Source organism: Hylaeus anthracinus, unplaced genomic scaffold (genome assembly GCF_026225885.1).
Source record: "Hylaeus anthracinus isolate JK02 unplaced genomic scaffold, UHH_iyHylAnth1.0_haploid 5, whole genome shotgun sequence".
Taxonomy (NCBI): domain Eukaryota; kingdom Metazoa; phylum Arthropoda; class Insecta; order Hymenoptera; family Colletidae; genus Hylaeus; species Hylaeus anthracinus.
The window spans coordinates 5,258,011-5,276,237 of NW_026535322.1; the positions used below are offsets into that span (position 1 = coordinate 5,258,011).

Consider the following 18,227-nt stretch of genomic DNA (forward strand, 5'->3'; position numbering starts at 1 on the left):
CGATCGGTCTATTTCGAGGATATTGAGCCATTAAAAATGTCATCTTGCCGAGTAACGATTTAACCTGTAATCGATGAGAAATCGGTAACCTTTTGGACAAATGCGAACGCTCCAGCAACTAACGTTGTCTTAATCAGTCTGACGTTACTGAGTTTGCGCGGCTCCAATCTTTTCGATATTATCGAAAATGATCGATTCCTTTAAACGATTTAATAATACTACGTACAGAATTTCTTTACAATAGAGTTCCGCGACCTGACTAGCTCGGCTCGAGTACTTATAAATTGGGCTTGCCTCTATATTGTTTCGTTGGCCGAAATGAAGTTCGATGAACGACGGCATCCCGAAAAATGCCAACAGTTTCTCAAGGAGCGCGTTGTTACGTCAAATGTTTGCGCGCGTTATCAGCGCGGTCGTAATTGCCGAGAAATTAATTAATTCGCGTGCAGGCCCGACCGGCTCATCCAGCCACCTTGAGTTATCGTGCTAGATATTATTTATTTATTTATGGTGCGGTCTAAATTAAAAGCGCGTCGAGAAGGCCGAACGTTTTGCGTAATCGTTACAGGGAGCACGCGGCTGTTTATCATTACGCGCGAAAGAGAAGAGCGTCGGAAAAGGAGTGAAGACCAGGGGAGGAGGCGGAGAGGATGGAATAGAAAGAGTCAAAGAAGGAGACCGAGAAAAAGAGGGGACGGCTGCAAGGTCCTCTTCAACCTCGGTACGCATGCAATTAAGCACTTTGCTATTTTTTCGCATTCCCTCTTGCGTTTACGCTTTCATATTACTATGGCGTTTCGTTATCGCGTTACATCGATACGCACTTATCGTTATTAATTTCCGACAATTTTTATTCGATTTACATCCGCCTCGTTCGATGTTCCAACATGGAAACTCTACTTTTATCACGCGTACTGGGATACTTCGTAAGTGGACGAGATATTCAAGTACTCGAGTAATTGAGTAGTCGAGTATTCGAATACTCATGTATTCCAACAGTCAAGTAGTCGAATGGTATTTAAGTATTTATAAATTCCAGTAGTTCGGTATTTGAATATCATTCGAATACTCAACTGTATGAATATCCAATAACTATAACAGAAATTATCCCGTACAATTACTCTCGGAAAGCAAAATATTCCAAGTTTATTCGTCATCATTCGTATATCTATAAAATGCTCGTACATTAAACACTTCGGATAGTCGCAGCCCTATCTCGAGCCGGAGAAAAACACGCTCGGCGTTCCGTCAGCTATTTCTAGATTAAAAAGCATCAAATACGCTCAGAGACGTTTCGCTTACGTCGTTACCGTCTACAATGAATTTTATCTCCCTGGAACCCGCGGCAGTTGCTCGCGTAGCTACACGACTACAGCGATAGGTGATACGCAACATTTCTCCTGCTATCCGCGCAATCTTATCAACACGGACGTTGTTTTCCTTGTCTGACTCACGCGACACTATAATTAGGACAGTCTACTTTGCCCGACGACGGCAAACGGCGGAGCAAATTCTAATCTCTTTTTAACGGAACCTGAGAGACTCTCTTCCGTATCCCAGCGTTTTCCCGACTTACCAGTCACCAACGAAAATTCAACGATGTAACGTTTTCGCGTAAACGGTTACGCAACTCCTCCAGAAAATCTGTTGACACGCCACCTCGAAATTATGAAGCAACATCCCCTCTAGGGCCACTTGGTCAGTCGTGAGACAGTCTCACCTTCCCCTGAACTGCACCACTTCTCTTTCTCTCTCTACCCTCTATCGTCTCCTTCCCTGATGCTCCTTTCTAACAGCGGCGTCGCTAGGGTTACTGTCAATCTATACGAAAATGTCCCTGCGAATTAAATTACAGTAAGAAATTTAACAGAAACTGAAGTTTTCCAGGAATTGAATCCAATCTTTGATTTGATTCGCACCTTTGAATTGCGAAACTTTTACCACGTTGTAGTAGAGTATTACAAATAATTATATTTTGTCTTTAACATATTTTCAATATCTCTTATAGTTTTGGAGATATTAGCGCATGTAGCAGATCCTGTCTAATAAGAGGCGCGCGACTCTCCCCACCACTTCTCGCGAATGATGACTCGGAGCGCCACCTCGGCTGCTAGCTCTTCTCCACAGATGTAGCATTAATGTTTGTCACTCCCAATTTTGTAACAAGTACGTCTATATTTTCATACAGATGTACAATTTACACTTGTAAATATCATTCGAACATTAGTTGATTTTGTTATGCGAGTCAACAAGAAGCATCCGAGCCCCCGGTTGAGGTTCGATACGCTACTGAGCGCGTTCCACGTTAACAAGCAAAAAATATCTTTACTAAAAAGTAATAAATTTCTGCGAAAGCGCCGTTCGCGAATCGCGCCGAAGGGTTCGTTTCGGTGTGTCGTCCCCTTTGACGGTGTCACGCGGCGCGCAGCTCCCCAGCGACGCCACTGCTCCTTTCTAACACACCTTAGCCTCCACCTCATCCCACGAGGCGGTCGAACGACGGTCGTACTTGCACCTTTCTCACAACGCGACTCGCCGATTCTAGCCATCCCTTCTTTCCACGAGAAGTCCCTTTCACTCGAATCGCGTCAGACGAGGACGGACGCCGCGGCGGAACCGGCGAAAGAAGGGAACGGAGAAAAGGGCACCGTCGAGGAGAAGGGGAGGAGATCAAACGTTGAGGCAACGGGATGAGGTGAAGAGAGAGAGAGAGAGAGAGGTAAAAGACAAAAAAAAAAGAGACGGAGAGAAATGGGGCCCGCGAGGTGGGGGACCGAGGAGAGAAAGATGGAGAGGGAAGAGAAAGAGAATGCAGAATGAGAAGTAGAAAGATGGAGATCCAGTTTGACCGTATATGTTAGATCCTCGTTGGTCCCGTGTGTTTCGCGGCGACTCGTTTTATTGCGAATCCGGTTTGCTCCCCGTGACGAAGGGAGCGAGAGGACCGCGCGAGGACGACAGGAACAGGAAAGAGAGAGACGGCGAGCTGGGACGCGCTAGGGCTGCGACGGAGGACACGAAGGAAGAGGAGGAGGAGTCCTTAGCAAGAGGAAAGGGAGGGATCTTTCTTTGCTGGTTCCACGGAGTTGAAGGGCGAGGAGAGTGTTGGCGGAAGGGGACCCTTTCTCCTCTTATTCTGCTCTAGTTGTTGCTGCACGACGATGGCTAAGTTGCTCCTCGTTGCTTCCGAAGGGACAGCCTGACGCGCCGGCGTTGGTCGGGTTCCTGCCACTACCGCCGGTTGCTACCGGTCGCGCTCGTCGGAGCCGCTGATGCGCACCACGCGCCACCGGGCGTAGGTGATAGAGGTGACGAAGTTGGAGGTGGTGGCCAGTTTCAAGGTTACCTCTCCTCAACGGCCGCAACTCCGCGAGACGGTGCACGCTGGTAACTAGGCGTTACTCCTCTTAGACGATCTCTTACGTTAGGCGTGCTTTCCTACCGGTTTGCGCGTCCCCGGCGTCCGCTCGAGATATGCGCACGCTGACCGTCCGTAAAGTCACCCGACACTCGCCTGTCCGGCTTGGAAAATGCTAATTCAAACTCAGATGCCACTTTTTTTTCTGTTTTTTTTTTCGCAACGATCTCGTTACCTCGGATTGTTTGTTTGCCGATTTCGAACAGGGCTTTTTACGATATCTTACGATCGGCCATGCTGGTATTCGAATTAATTCTTGAAATGTACGATGCAGATATCGAAGATGTTGGATATTTCAGTAGCCCATTGGAAACATTATTATTTAAATAAGGATGTGTCTGAGTATTTGAATGTTTGAGTACTGAATGAATAGTTGGACAGATGAATATTCGGAGAGTATTTGAGTAGAAATCGAATGGTCAGTTATACGAGTCGTATATAAATAATTCTATATTCAAGTAATATTATTGAAACAACGGCTACCGTGGCATTGATCGTGTAAAACTCTGTAACGAGCAACCTTTGCCGCGTTGAGACAGAAACGCGTCTCGTAGATTATTCCATTTTTTGTCCGCGTTGTAAGACGATAACGTCGCGAAACGTGAATTTAAGAATGAGAAAAAACAAGCTCCCTCGCATGAAAAACTCGCACAAACGGCCGCGCCCCGCCAGGATTCGAGGAAAATACCTTTCCATCGTGCTTCGATCGTCGAGCGGTCTTACGTCATTTACGGTCTCTTTGTCTTCCTGTTCGGAATATGTATCGCAGCCGCGGTTTCTCGTAATTGATCACACACTTTTAGCATTATGCCTCAGCGAGATTTTAATTATACATTCGTCGTGTATCGACGGTATGAAAATTATCCTGGCTTTAATGGAATCCGCGATCCAGGAACTTGGTGGAATATAAGACGACGCGATGGAGATTCCTCCGGTAGTCGTTACATTGTCGCGATAAGTGTCGTGGTAACGGTTGATGAAAAAAATGCTTATGTTTCTCCGTGGAAAGATACGGCTTGCTCTAAAACCGGAACAAGGTTGTGCAAGCGTATGCACAGACTGCTAACAGCGATAGGTACACTATTTTCGTGGCGTCGCGTTAGCGCAGTGGTTCTTAACCTTTTTCAACGTGGCATGATTCGTAAAAGAATTCCTAATTTCTTAACACTAACGATAAAGTTTGATGAAAAATATCTCGATTACATCGAAGCCAGTGTTCGAGTAGTATTTAAATCGCACTTATTCGAATAGCAACATTTTTTAGAACGTAGTAGAACTCCCTCTTCGCCTTAAAAAATTCAAGAATAGTGTTTGAACAGTCCGGTATCCGAATACTACGATTTATGAACGAATCCAGTTGTTGGTATCGAGAAATTCACACGACAGATTTACAACAAATCACGTATCGTTAACTCGTCAACGTTTCCTTCATTCTCTTCGTCTTATACCACAGCGATTTTCAGTCCTTGAAACTTAAAAGCTTACGTGAACGCGTGGTTAGGCGCGGGAACGATTTTTCCTTCAGCGCTTTCTGTAAAATGCAAATGCAGGAAACAAGCTGAATGGATAGAAACACAACGCGATGGACGCCGATACAATGTCAGTGTACTAGGAATCGTTTTACGACTTTCAATGAATTTATGAATAATAATTTACTCGCCTCGTTGGCAAAACGTCCGGTGATTCGGTCAATTTTTGCCGCCGACGTTCGGAAAGAAAAGCGCTTAGCATGACAAAAATGGCGCGTGATTTTGCAAACAACGTGAATAGGGTGCATAAATGGATAGATTTGTTCGGGTTCGCACTATTAATAGCACGCTCGAGGAAACACTCGGGACGTTAATTCGAACGTTTCGAGTTTACTACCGATAGGCAAATGAAATTTCGATTAAACGAAGGTTTCTTTCGTTGAGGAGGAACAACGCGTTTCGAGCGAAAAACGTTGATATTCGAGAATTTTTTGAAACGATACTTAATGTTCGATACAAACAATTCTTAGATGTGTTGAAAGTACATACTTTTAACTATATTTCTGCCAATTTTCATAAAAAAATCTTGATCTGTACAGAAAGTACATGCATCCTTGAAAGACCTTACCGAAAGTTCCGAGTTGCACTGCGGGGTGGATTTCTCTGGCTTCAGTGATCCGAATTCAATAAAACTGGAATTTTTAGAAACTAGACGAATGACACTACAGTACATACGGATTTCTATTTTCCTTTGGTACTTTTTTAGAAAACTTCAATCATTCCCAACTTCCATTTTCAAAATTTACATGTTCTTTTTTGAAAGCTTGCAGTTTTTAATCGCACGAATATTTTTTCAAATCCTTGAATGTGACGATAGTGACATTCATCTAGTTTCGAAAAATTCTGGGTTCATCTAATTCGGACCACTGAAACCAGAAAAATCCCCCTTATTATTCGACTCGAGAATTCTAGTAACGTGTGACGAGGATGTGTATATTTTCCATATACATGAATATTTTTTAACGAAAATTGGCAGAAACGTTGATCAAAGTATGCTCTTTCAACCCATGCATGGACAATTTATAGTGAACAAGCGGTACCCAAAAAAAAAATTCACGAATATCACAATTTTTTGACGTGAAAATTACGTTCAATTGATATTTGAATTTTAATTGTATGGCCTGAAGATCACTCGAACTCAAAATTCGAAAAATTACAATAGACATGCTCTGTTAACGATTAAAAAAAAAAAAAAAAAGAAAATGGAGCCGACGAGGTTTTGGGGCGACAGAGGGAAACGCGACCGAACGCTGTCGTCGCGGTGAGCGAAGTAATAGAATGTTGTAATAGTGCGGGCTGATGTCATGCGTTAACCTTCTACTTTGCACGTACAGCTGTTCACAGAAACGCGCGCCTACTGCGCCGCTTCACAATAAAGTTTCGCTGGAATATTTTTGCACCGCAGCGTCCACGGAGCTCCGGTCCGGCGAAAAAAGCCGCGACGCGGTCGTAAAATTGCCTAGGAAGTGGTCGCGGGAACGTCCAACGCAATTACTCGTTACGTAATTAGGAATTCCGCTGCGGTTCCGTGGCCGTTACCATTCCGTTAACCTGTTAACCGTGTCGTTTCTCGTCCAGAAACGCTCTCTGTCACGAACAGCCGAAGAAAAGTCAACTCGTCTCGCTGGAGACGCGAGTGAGCATATACAGGGTGATTCAGAATCTTATGATTATGTTTAGAGTAGGAGGTTCGTCGACAGGGGAGGGAGAAAAGGTGTAGTTAATGGAGAAATTGAGGCGTTTAGGTGAGGGAAAATTCGATCTTGAGGAAAATTAAATTAAATTAAATTCTGCACTGAAATCTACACTTATTATGGGAACCGATGGAGAAACTTGTAGTTTTAAGGTATAAAGGGAAGCCATATTTGGAGAACGGCGCACCGTGCGGTGGCGATTGTGAGGTCGCGTGCATCTAGTTTCGAAATCAAACAATTGTGCGTGAAAAGAGCCGGTGAACAGAGAATCCGTGACGAATCTTTGTACGGCGTGGAACGGCAGCAGATAAGGCCCCCTTTTTCCGTGAACGTGACCAGATAATGCCTCGAAGGCCCTCGACTTTCCAAAGCGGAAAACGCGCGCGGCGATGTGCACGCGCACGCACCGCGGCCGCCATTTTCCTCGAGGTGTAGCACGATCGCTGTTCCACAGCCGAAAGACGGTTCCAAATCCATTCTTTTCGGGTGTCAACTGTATCGAAACAACACATTCTACATATTCTACACATTCTACACATTTTACAAAATTTTGATCGGTTTCGAAACTACAGCTCGCTAACTGTGAACGTGTACCTCCTGCAGCATTCCTTTAAGTTACTATGAATTTATTTCTGGAAAATAAGATATTTAAAATTCACGTCAAAAATAGTTAGCTCCATTGAGATCGCATTAACAAAATTTCTGTAGAATGACCAATCGAAGGAAGGAAAATCGCAAACGCTGTTGAATAGGCCCGTAGCCGCGGTAAACAATAGTTAGCCGGCTGCGGGAGAAAATGAGGAAAAAAATCGATGCGAACAAACGTTGATGCAATCTCGGTATCGAGTGCGAACTCTGCTGTAACGAGACTCGAAACGGGTCTTTCGCGAACGGAAAAAAAAAATGGGAAATCTGATGCCAGATAAACTGTTGCTTCGCGGAATTTTCGTCCCGATAGCGATCATCGCGATGCATAATCTGCCGCGCGCCATTGTACGCGAATCTACGATTGATACGAGCAAATTATGTGCGAATAATCTAAGAAGAATATTAAATGGCGTTGTACAGTGTGTCGCAAAAGTATTCGCATATCCCGCGAACGCGTTACTTTCACCCTTTGCACTTGAGAATTATTTTAAAAACAGATTTTCGAAACACAACGTGTTAGGATTTATTTAATTTTTATTTGATCTATTTAGTACTATTATCGAAGTTTCGATTTATTAACAAAAATTTGCACAGTGTATCTGATCCAATTTAAGGGATGAAAGATGAATAGGTAGAAAATTTTATTTTCATTTATATCGTCGTAAATTGGGACGTGAAAAGTGGTGAGTTTAATCCGTGCCAAAAAAAAAAAATAATTGAGAGGGGAAAGAGGAGGAAACGCGTAAACTACCAAGTGAACGAAAATAAATGTTACTTTTATGTGCCGTTCGGAGCGAGCAACGTATCGATCATGGTTGTTTTCGCGTAGTTCCAGAACATTGTCGATTACATTCAGATAAAAATTTGTTTGCTCAGCAGTTAAAAGTGTTGTAACCCTATCGACACGTGGGGAGAGGTCGATCATAGCTCGTGTAATTTAATGGGCAAACTCTATAAAATTTCTTTTTACGATCGGGAAGTATGGATCTGGGCAAATTGAGATAGTTAAACAAATTGATGCATGTCAAACTTTCGGTAACATTCCAAGTGCAAGTTGCTAATCTTTTTAAAAGAATTTAATAAATTCTTGAATAATTTGAATAATTTGAATATTCGGATACTTGGTCAGAGCACGAAATAACAGAGTACTCCAAATGCTCGAGTACAACAAATACTTGTCAAATTTTATAAATATTCGGATACTTGATCGGGGCGCAAAATAATAGTTTACTCAAGCATTCGATACAGTATTACGAGTACACTCTTTCCTGATAATCTAGGAATGCTCGGGATTGGAGCCCGCGTATCGATTGCTGACCGTTCGGAAGTTCGTCCGCGAGGCGATAAATAGAAAATGCTCGATAAACGACACGACGTATCGCTCGATCTTTCGTCATCTTGACTAGAAGATTATTAAATCCCACATGTACCTTCTTGCCTTTTTCTAGACGATCCTGATCTCTCATCTGGTTGTCGAGCACGGCAGACACGACATTGCAGCGGCATTACAGATCATTATGTAATGTCATAACGTTATGTGAACGTTTTACATTCGATGCCTTGCACCATTGCGGTCTCAAGGTCTTTACATTGTTGTTTGTACAACGAGTTAACGCGTCGATGCGATCCAGGGACGTATTCGTCGAAGAAAATCCCGACGGCGCCACGCGACAACGCTGATCGAGCACGACGATCGTAAAATTCGTTACCATAACAGGAAAATACTTTCGTTCCGTCTCGAAGTCGTCATATACGGTTTCAGGCTACGCGTTGACGATTTCTACTTATATTGGCAGCAGTCGCAGGGGTTAATTCGACGTAGGGTTGGCACCGCGCCGAGTTTTTCAGTATTCGAATACTCGAACTTTATCGCGAGTCGAATAGTTCCCTATTCACTATTTATACTTAAATATTTACATACTTCTTAGAAGTAAATATTCGCGACGCGAATCACAAAGGTAAATTATATCCCTGTTTCCCAAGTAGTGCAATCATCGAACTCGATAATTCGACAATACGAATTCTCTGTTCGTGAAAGGAGAGCGGGATTATTCCAACGAAACGGTTCGCTGAAATAAACTCAGGCCCGGGATAGTTGGTCGTTTTTTGCTAGACGAAGAAAAAAAAAAAGTGTAACCCTGGAAAAGTCTTAAAATTTCCGTCGAGTTACGGGTTTCGGAGGAGAAAATTCTCCGAACCGATCAGCCCCCTGGCCATTCTCCAAACTCTTTCCATCGCTCGAGTTCGTCGCAACTGGTCCCCGGCCCGTGCGAACGCATCAATAAACCGTGGAAAGCTTAGAGACACTGGCTGGGCAATAATTTCGAACGAGAAGCAAAACTTTCCGTCTCTCCGCGAGCCGGAAATGTCGTAAACGTTAATTACTCCGAGCAGGTATAAATAAGGCTCAAACGACGGATCGCCTGTTCTCCAGAACTACCTCGCCGCCGTAAACTTAACCCCTTCACAATGGGACTTGCTCAGCACCGAATTCCGCTCTTGAAAGGGTTCATTGTCGTTTCTCTATCTCCGTAAATTATTTTCTAGTGCTTCGTCGTAACCTTGCGAGAGGATCTCCGTCGGTCCTTGAAACTAGACGTTGGGAAAGATTACTATTCCGATAAAATGGACGATGCTTGTCCTATCACGCTGTTCAAATATTTTGTTCCGATATTTGATCGGCGCACAAAATAACAGAATTCTCTAGTATTCAAAACAGTATTCGAATATCAGTTAAGAATATTAGTTCGAAAAATAGTTTAAGCAGTCCCAGAGCATCTGCACCCTCGCTCAACGTTTGAAAGTGTTTAGGGTTGTCGCAAATCACAGATCGGTACGCTTTCCAAAGTCGTTGTCTTGCTTTAACTAGCGGCAAACTGTCTCCAAGCTTCTGAATTATTACCAAGAAAAGCCTTCGACTCGACGAGATGCGAAACAGAGTACTATCGAACTGAAAATCACGGTTGCACGGGTGTACGGTTGACGTTCGGGAGCAATTGCGCAACACGTTGCTCAGAAACGATGTCAAAAGCAATAATCTTATGGAACTCGCTAAATATCTCGTTAGCTCGATTATTACGCGATTACGTAAGTTCCATCGCGTCCGGCTTTTTCCTTCAGAGACCGCCTCGGCGAACGTCGTATTCCGTAAACACCATTCTCACTGGACGATAGCAGAAGAATTATATCCTCCTTCCTGTATACGATAATTGCGGAGGACTAATTGCAGCCACGGCGCTCGGTCGTTCTGCCAGTATTTTAATAAACCCCACCTACGCAGCGATCGAGACGAAGGAAAGCCGATGATGCGAGCGTCTTCGATTCATCGTTGGGGCGTGCACGTTTCGCGGATGGCCCGTTGGAAAGGGAGCCATTGAAGGGAGCGAAAGAGGAAACGAGGGCCTCGCTTCCAGGACGCTTTCATTCACGCGACGGTGGCGGCGACCTTCGCAATCCTTTGGCTTCTGTGCGTGGGAAGGGCCTCCGATCGTGCGTGCAGCTGGTCGAAGGCAAAAACTAAAGATAGGCCAACGAGATGTCCGAATGTGAGACGGGACAAAGAAAGTGGAAACGGAGCGAAATGGAAATCGAAGGGAGCGAAATGTTGCGGAGGAGGAAGACGCACATGGAGGAACACGCTAGGGATGCTGGTGGGCTCCTCTGGTATTCGAATATTTGAACACCTCGGTGGTGGAGTTCTCATATAGTAGTTGAAGAGAGATGTATGAAAAATCAGTGATCTAAATAATAGTCGAAATATAAGGTATTCATATGGTACTCGTCGAATGAAGTATTCGAATGACAGTAAAAAATCAAGTACTCAAATGGTAGTCGAAACTTCAAGAATTCAAATATTAGTTCGAGGATTAGGTATTCAAATGGTTGTGAAATCATGTATTCGAATGACAGTCGAGTAGTCAGGTATTCGAATAGTATTCAAATTCCAAATAAAAAAGCCAACCTGTACACATTCATATATGCACGATTTTTGCGAATTACTACCGACGTTTGCCGTCTATTTCATTCGACAGCCAGGAAAGTAAACGCCGTGGAACTATGTAATAGGCCGAGAAAAAGAGAATCTAGTACAGAGACGCGAAGAGAGAGAGAGAGAGAGAGAGAAAGGAAGAGCGGGCGGCGGGAAATACGAAGGGAGTCAGAGGAAAATACGGTAGAAGTTAAAGCCGCATGCGTACATTCTGATAAGGCCTTATCGTGTGAAAGCACCGTGGCCTACTTATAGTTGGTGCGCGGTTATACGCGTCTCTGACGTTTACGTGATCGCACGCGCACTTGCGCATCCCATCGCTCACACACATGGCTTCGCGCGAGTCGTTGCTAGCGAAGTCTATCTATACGGCGGTGGAAATAAAGTTCTCTTTCTATTTACAACCGATTCACAACTTACTTTCGAAGCGTTTCCGTTTGTTCGACCTCAAACGAGCGTTTCCTCCGCACGAAACTTTCGGACACGGTATAATCGAGCCAGTCCGTCGGCGATCGTGTCACCTGGGGCCACGGAAGAATCACTCAGCGTAGAAATATTTGAACACCCATTGCATTGTATTCGGACGGGCGTATGGCATGCATAATGTATCGCCTTAGAATCTTAAGCAGCGATGATATCAAGTTCGGTCTGTACTCGCGAATGGTAATTAATTTTTAGGCACACGGCTGGCTCTGGTACGATCGACTGGTAGCTGTGAATAGCCAGGTACTCGAGTACCCCTATTAAAGTCAAGTATTCGAATACTCGAATCGCAATAATCCAAGTGCAATAATCCAATTTCCGATTCGGGTACACGCAACGGACGCGCGCATAGACGACGACGGTCCTAAATAAAAATTCACCCTCTTTGGGCGGAGCCACGCATGGAGACGTCGATAATCGGTGAACTCTGCCGATCCGGCGAAAGCTGCCACGGTAGAGGAAACAATAAGTCGGCGATTCGACAGTTCGGCATGGTCGGATCGCAGCGGCGTGCATACACACGCGAGCCCGTACGTAGATACGATAAATTGCGAAATTGGGTCGGCCAGAAATTGAAGCTGATCCGCTTGTTCTTCGCGGCGATGACGGCAACTGCGATGGCGACACGTGAAATTTTACCGATAACGCTTATCGTACCTACGCTACCTGAAACCTTCTTCCCTGAAGACACCCTTAGCTCTTGGTCGAGGAACGTTAAAAATTTCAGTTCATTTTTTGGATGACTTTGCCTCGATCTGGGTTGACGTGAATACCCATATGATTGACCAGAGAGGAGAGGGGAGGGTATCGAAAGGGTCTCCTTATCGAGGAGGGTCCCCTGGAAAGCGAGTATTGAGAAACTCTGGTTTACATCATTAGGCGTTAGATGTGTTTACTCTCTTCGCGCGAACCGTGAAACGTTGATTCGCAAGAGCGAGAAGTAAATCACGAGTAAATGGAACGTAACGATTTTCTTTTCCCGCGATAGGATTCCGTTTCATACGCGAACGCTTTTTTCTTCCGCGGCACGACGAACGCTTTCCGAGGGAACTTTCCATTTTGTATCTCGAAACGCGGCGTAACAACGGCGAACGGCCCCGGTCGGGGAGATCGCGCACCCGCGAACAACTGCAATAAAACGTAACAGCGAGATAGGGCGCCGTGCTAAAATTCGTGAATGCATTTAACGCCTGCTATTTATGCGCGCGCTAACAGAGATTATGCAATATCATAGATGACACGCGGACTCGAACCGCGGCTTCGCGTCGAAAGCGGTCGCGTAGTCGTGGATCTACTCTCTATTCGTTTTGAAACTAAAATCGACACGAGAGCGTCAAATAGAGACGGGCCATTACGTTGAATTTTTCTGTATTCGGATATTCGAATGCGGCAGTCAAATGTTGAACGAAGGCACTTTCAGTGTCTGAGTTTTATTCGAATACTCAAGTACTACTCGCATTCCTCGCATTATGAAAGAACACTTGTACTTGAACTCGTTTAGAAGTTATAAAAATTGATCTATATAATAATGTCGGAAATTAGTGGCTAGTTTAACGCTACGATTTTGTATTTCGTTTTCCTGTGAATCTTGTTTCAGCAGAAAGTTACAACTAGGGATCGCCTTGGAACGTCTCGATCCACCTTGGGGATTCTTCCTGTCGCGCCTGATTAATTAAGCAATTACGGTTCGACGGAATATCGAGGCTCGATAATACGGAAAATTGATTACACGGTTTCCGTGCCCGTCGTATTGACTTATCGTTGCGAAACGTCGTGCCATGGAACGATGCACGATCGATTGTGACGCAACGTTCGTAAAATGTAAGCATTCTTTGTCCGTTAGACGTACACAGTTCCACCTCGTAGGAAAGTGTTATTTTTATTTTCTTATTCTATTCGCCTACTGTTATCTGTTTGTGCGCTATCTCGCTTTTCGATGGCCTTGTCTCGTCGTAAAAGTCGCTTTTCAACGATGTGAAATCAGGCTCGCCGCTTACAGATAAAAAAAAAAAATATTATTTAATCCACGAAGAGCAGCCGAAAGTGTTTCAAAAGTAACAATTGGACGCGACCCGTTGCCAAATATCGAGAAAGTTCGAGTGTGGTAACGACAACCTGACTGTTCGTTATGAAAGTGGTACGAGTCCATCTTCTTGAAAAAATGGAGTCACATCGTCGATACTTCTTCGTGGGAATCCGTTTCGCAAGGAATTTCTTTTTCGATGGGGAGCGCTATTTTTCTCAAGGAAAAGGGATCGTTTTGGAAGTAGAAAAATTAGGATTTGCAGTGAAAATATTGCCATTTTCAGACTTATAAAATATTCAAGAATAGAAACTTTCTTTGCCCAAGAGAATATCAGTTTGTTGACCAGAGTGGGGTTTGTCGCACCCCTCCGTTCAACGCCTTTGCTCTCAACACCCTTTCACATAATAAGTAATGATAATAGTAGTCGCTATTACGTTTCTTTTTTTTTTTTTTTTTAACTTTTTCACGTGTTTCCATTTCAGCTATAAAGTATCTCCCCGGTAGCCACGTTAGCCGCTCGGTATTTGATAATTATTTCCTTTGACAATGTATTGAAATTACGCAATCATCGGACGTTATCGATTCCGCAAGCGTTTGCACGCGGCTCCCCGGCGTTCTCCTTCGGCTTCCACCGTGAAAACGCAAAAACTTGCGTCCTGATGGCAGGCAGTATAATCTCGTTGGGAGAAACAGCGCGCGACAAAATTGCAACCTTGAACGAGCAGATAGGAGAAACGAAGCATAGATACCAAAGAACCATCTGAGACAGAAACGCTGTAAAATGTAGCCTCGGCCAACTTAGACGTGGCCATAAACGACGTACGTGGCAACCGTCAGTACACTCGAGAGGTGAGAAGAGACGATAAGGATAAACAGTAGGAAAAAATGAAGGGACGAAAATATTCCGTCGTTTGCCGCATTTTTTCAGAAATTTTTCTCGAGAAAATTTTGTGAGCTGTTTCGATAGAATTGCTCCCGAAATTGCCAGGGTTGAAAATTAATTTGCTTGTTACGTCTTGGCACTCGTCATGGAAGAGCTCGGTATTGTTTCGTTTACTTAAAGAAGCGATCTTTGAAGGAAACGCACGTTTTCAATAGCTTGAAGAAATTTCTAAACTCGTTGATTATTCTCTCTCACTGGTACTTCCGTCGAATAAACAAACGTAACTCTTTGTTGTAAAAAAAGCCAACCTTACCTTTGGAACGAAACGAGTAATTTCCCGGCACGTGAAACGAAACGTTTTCGAACATCAACAGTAAACACAGCGTTTGTTCTCTGCATATGCTTTACATATGCGTTAAGAAAAACAGAATCGCAAAGGAAAACGATCTCTTCGCGGAAACGGATAAAAGTGCAAGAAAAACATTTCCAACGTTTGAATAACCATGAAGCATTCCCAGCTCGCCACGGGAATCATTGAAATAAACTTGTACGTCTACGCAAACGTGGTCGTCCGGTAAAAATGCGCCGCAATTTGCATGCTTATTGGGTGGCATAAAAACGATCGTTTATCATATACACGCAGCGATTTGCACGCGATTTCAACGAGGGTATCGAGGATTATTTGCAAAATTATCTCGCTGATACATCGATTCGAGCGGAATGTCGACGCTAGTGGTCATTTAATTAGAAATAACCGAAGAGAATATTTCACGGAAACAAGACGTTTCGCTCGTGGAGCTAACGTAACGCGCAATTATTCGAAAACAACGTCTGATTAAGCGGGATAGTTTGTTCATCGTTATTCATAATTCACTCTTCATTCGATTAATGAAGTTAGGCGCGGAGAAGGTGACGATTACTTCCTCGTTGCTATTATAGGACTTTGAGGAATCGATCGACGGCGTTGAAAATTAATTTACTCGCTACGCCGAAGGAAATATAATTGTGACTATAAAATGGAAGTAAATATTTGATTAAAATGAAGTCATCAAATTCTTTTGCATACGTTTAAATATGGTAAAGACTATGATATACATTTTCATTCGAATTCGCTCAGTCATTCCAAAAAAAAATACCCCCCATGGCCCAAAATGGCCTCCGTGTGTTCCCATTACCCCTAAACTCGAGCTTGAACCGAAACTCAAAGTCGAAGGATCCAAATGAACCCTGAAGGCCGAGAAAACTGCAAAAACCCTTTTCTCCCCCCGCTGCGTCTGTCCAAGGACTGACCAAAAAGGGCCACGGTCGTGGTATTACGAGGCGTTTACGAGGTCGTTTACAAGCGACCGGCTGAAAATTATTCGCCCCGTTACCGGTCACAATGCTCGAGATTATGAGAGTTTTTATGCGCCCCTGAGCAACCCTCTCTTTCGCTCACTACCTAGTCATCTTTCTTCTTTTTTTTTTTCTTTTCTTTTTTGTTTTTATTATCGCCACCGTCAAAGAGGTTTGAGGAAGTTGCCTGGGGTTTTTGTAGAGGTTGCGCCCTTTCCACCGAAGGAAACCGCCGTGTTATCCAAAACGATTTCCACCGGTCTCTCCTCGTCTGTCAGTTTCTTTTCTTCGCGGTGTTTTTCGTCGGACTTTTTGTCAACGCCGTGTCCGTTCGAGGCAAGTAGAGGGCCGCGCGTTTCTCTTATCCTTGAGTCGAAAAGGGGATTAGAAATTGGCCTTCGACGCGCACGTACCGCGAGAGTGCCTCTAAGGGCCACCGACACGGAAACAGGGAGAAACGATTTTATTGCGCTGGCTGCGAGGCTGTTCTCTCTCTCTCTCTCTCTCTCTCTCTCTCTCTCTCTCTCTCTCTCTCTCTCTCTCTCTCTCTCTCTCTCTCGGTGGGAAACTGTGTCAGTGAAATCGGCCTTTCGGCAGTTTTGCATCGAATCCTTCGAGAATCGACGCTGCATCTGTTTGACTGATGCCGAGGTTAACAGCTAAGGCCTTTTTTTTCGAGGCGCACCCTTAGAAACGGATTCGGTAAGATTATTGGGGGATAGGGGGCGGGCTTTCAATGTTTATGGTAATTAGAATTTTTTGCCCCTTCTGGAATTAATATTTTACGACGTAGAATCTTTACCAGAATAAAATTAGATCAAAGAAAATCGCTACTGGCTGCACTTCGGTTTAGTTTCGCCCTCGCAACGTGGCTGCAGTTTTATTTGCGGCCATCTGCATTTTCGCGCGGTCAGTTTTCATTCGAGTAGTCGTTTCTCGCGATACGAATCTATTTAAACGGCCTCACCTCGACTAGAGAAATGGGAGCAAGGTCCGGAAAGTTAGGAAGAGGCTGCTAAGGTGCAATAGGTGGCTCGGAGCCAACTGCTTGGTCAAGTGACTAAATTACTAGAAAATAGATCAGACCGAGAAATATCTCTTCTATCCTCGACGAGTGATCCCTGAATGTTATAAATTGCATCTGCTACGCACTCGATGCGTTTGCTTGAATTCTTTGGATAACGTATTCCATATCTACTCGATTAATCGAGAGGTATTCAAATTTCCCGAATTTTTATCTGGTCTAATAATTAAGGAGTATTCGAGTCATTCGAATGCTTGCACATGCACTAGGTAGTTCGAAGAAGAAGTTCGGTAAAATGGGTCAGACAGAGTTGATAGTTGATCAGTGTTAATGTAGGAAACGTACGGTGTACTTTTTTAACTCGGCGTGCGTCGGACAGGAAGTTGTGTTCCACGGAAAGGAACTTTTACCAAACAAAGGTCCCCCCTTCTCAGTCGTCCAGGCTCGCTTCATGCTATCCTCCTCGGCAGCTAATGATAGCTAGCGGGCTCGCCGACCCAATGTTTGGTCGCTTTACTTTCATTTTCATTTCGTCGACGTTCGCGGGCACGTTGGCGGTCGGCCGGAATTACGTAAGCGGAGAACGCGGCTCGCCGCAGCGTTGCTCGACCCGAGTCATGTCAAAATAATGGCGCCCGGATTTTATTATGCGTTTCTCTTATTATTATTTACCGAAAGTTAATTTTAGAAATAAGAAAAATTAGAATATACATAAGTTAATTTTGTGGTTTCTGATCAAAAACGCATGTAAACAACCAAAGTATGTATATTATGTGCAATAGTCAAGCTAGGAATTAGAAATAGGAACTGAATTCATTTTAAATAGATACACGTGCTGTGTCGCAGTGATTAGATCTGGCACGACAAACGCGAACTATGATGTTCCGTGGCCTTATTACGTATCTTGGTCCGTCACAGTCCTCTTGGACCTTTTGCTCCTCTATCGGGAGCACTGGGAATACCTGCCAAGAAAAACTGCTTCAAATCGACCGCCAAATATTTGCGGACGCTCGATCCTCTTGTTCACGAAGGACTGATACCGAATATACCTGGTAAACGAACATGGCGCCCAATGGGACCAGTTCTTTGAAGCGTGGCGGAATACTCAAGTATTCGAATCGTTCGAATTCCTACACATGCATCCAACTAGTATTCGAATTATTCGAATGCCCATTTCTTAAATGATTTGAATAGTATAC

At 44.1% G+C, this 18,227-nt stretch overlaps 1 long non-coding RNA gene across 1 annotated transcript in view; it reads left to right on the plus strand.

Annotated features, from left to right (window-relative positions):
- The window catches only part of LOC128895585 (uncharacterized), a 39,984-nt gene that overhangs the window by 2,173 nt on the left and 19,584 nt on the right, over window positions 1-18,227 (plus strand). The window contains exon 2 of the long non-coding RNA XR_008461825.1: window positions 569-721. This is a non-coding gene — a long non-coding RNA (uncharacterized LOC128895585). The remainder of the gene's footprint in view (window positions 1-568; window positions 722-18,227) is intronic.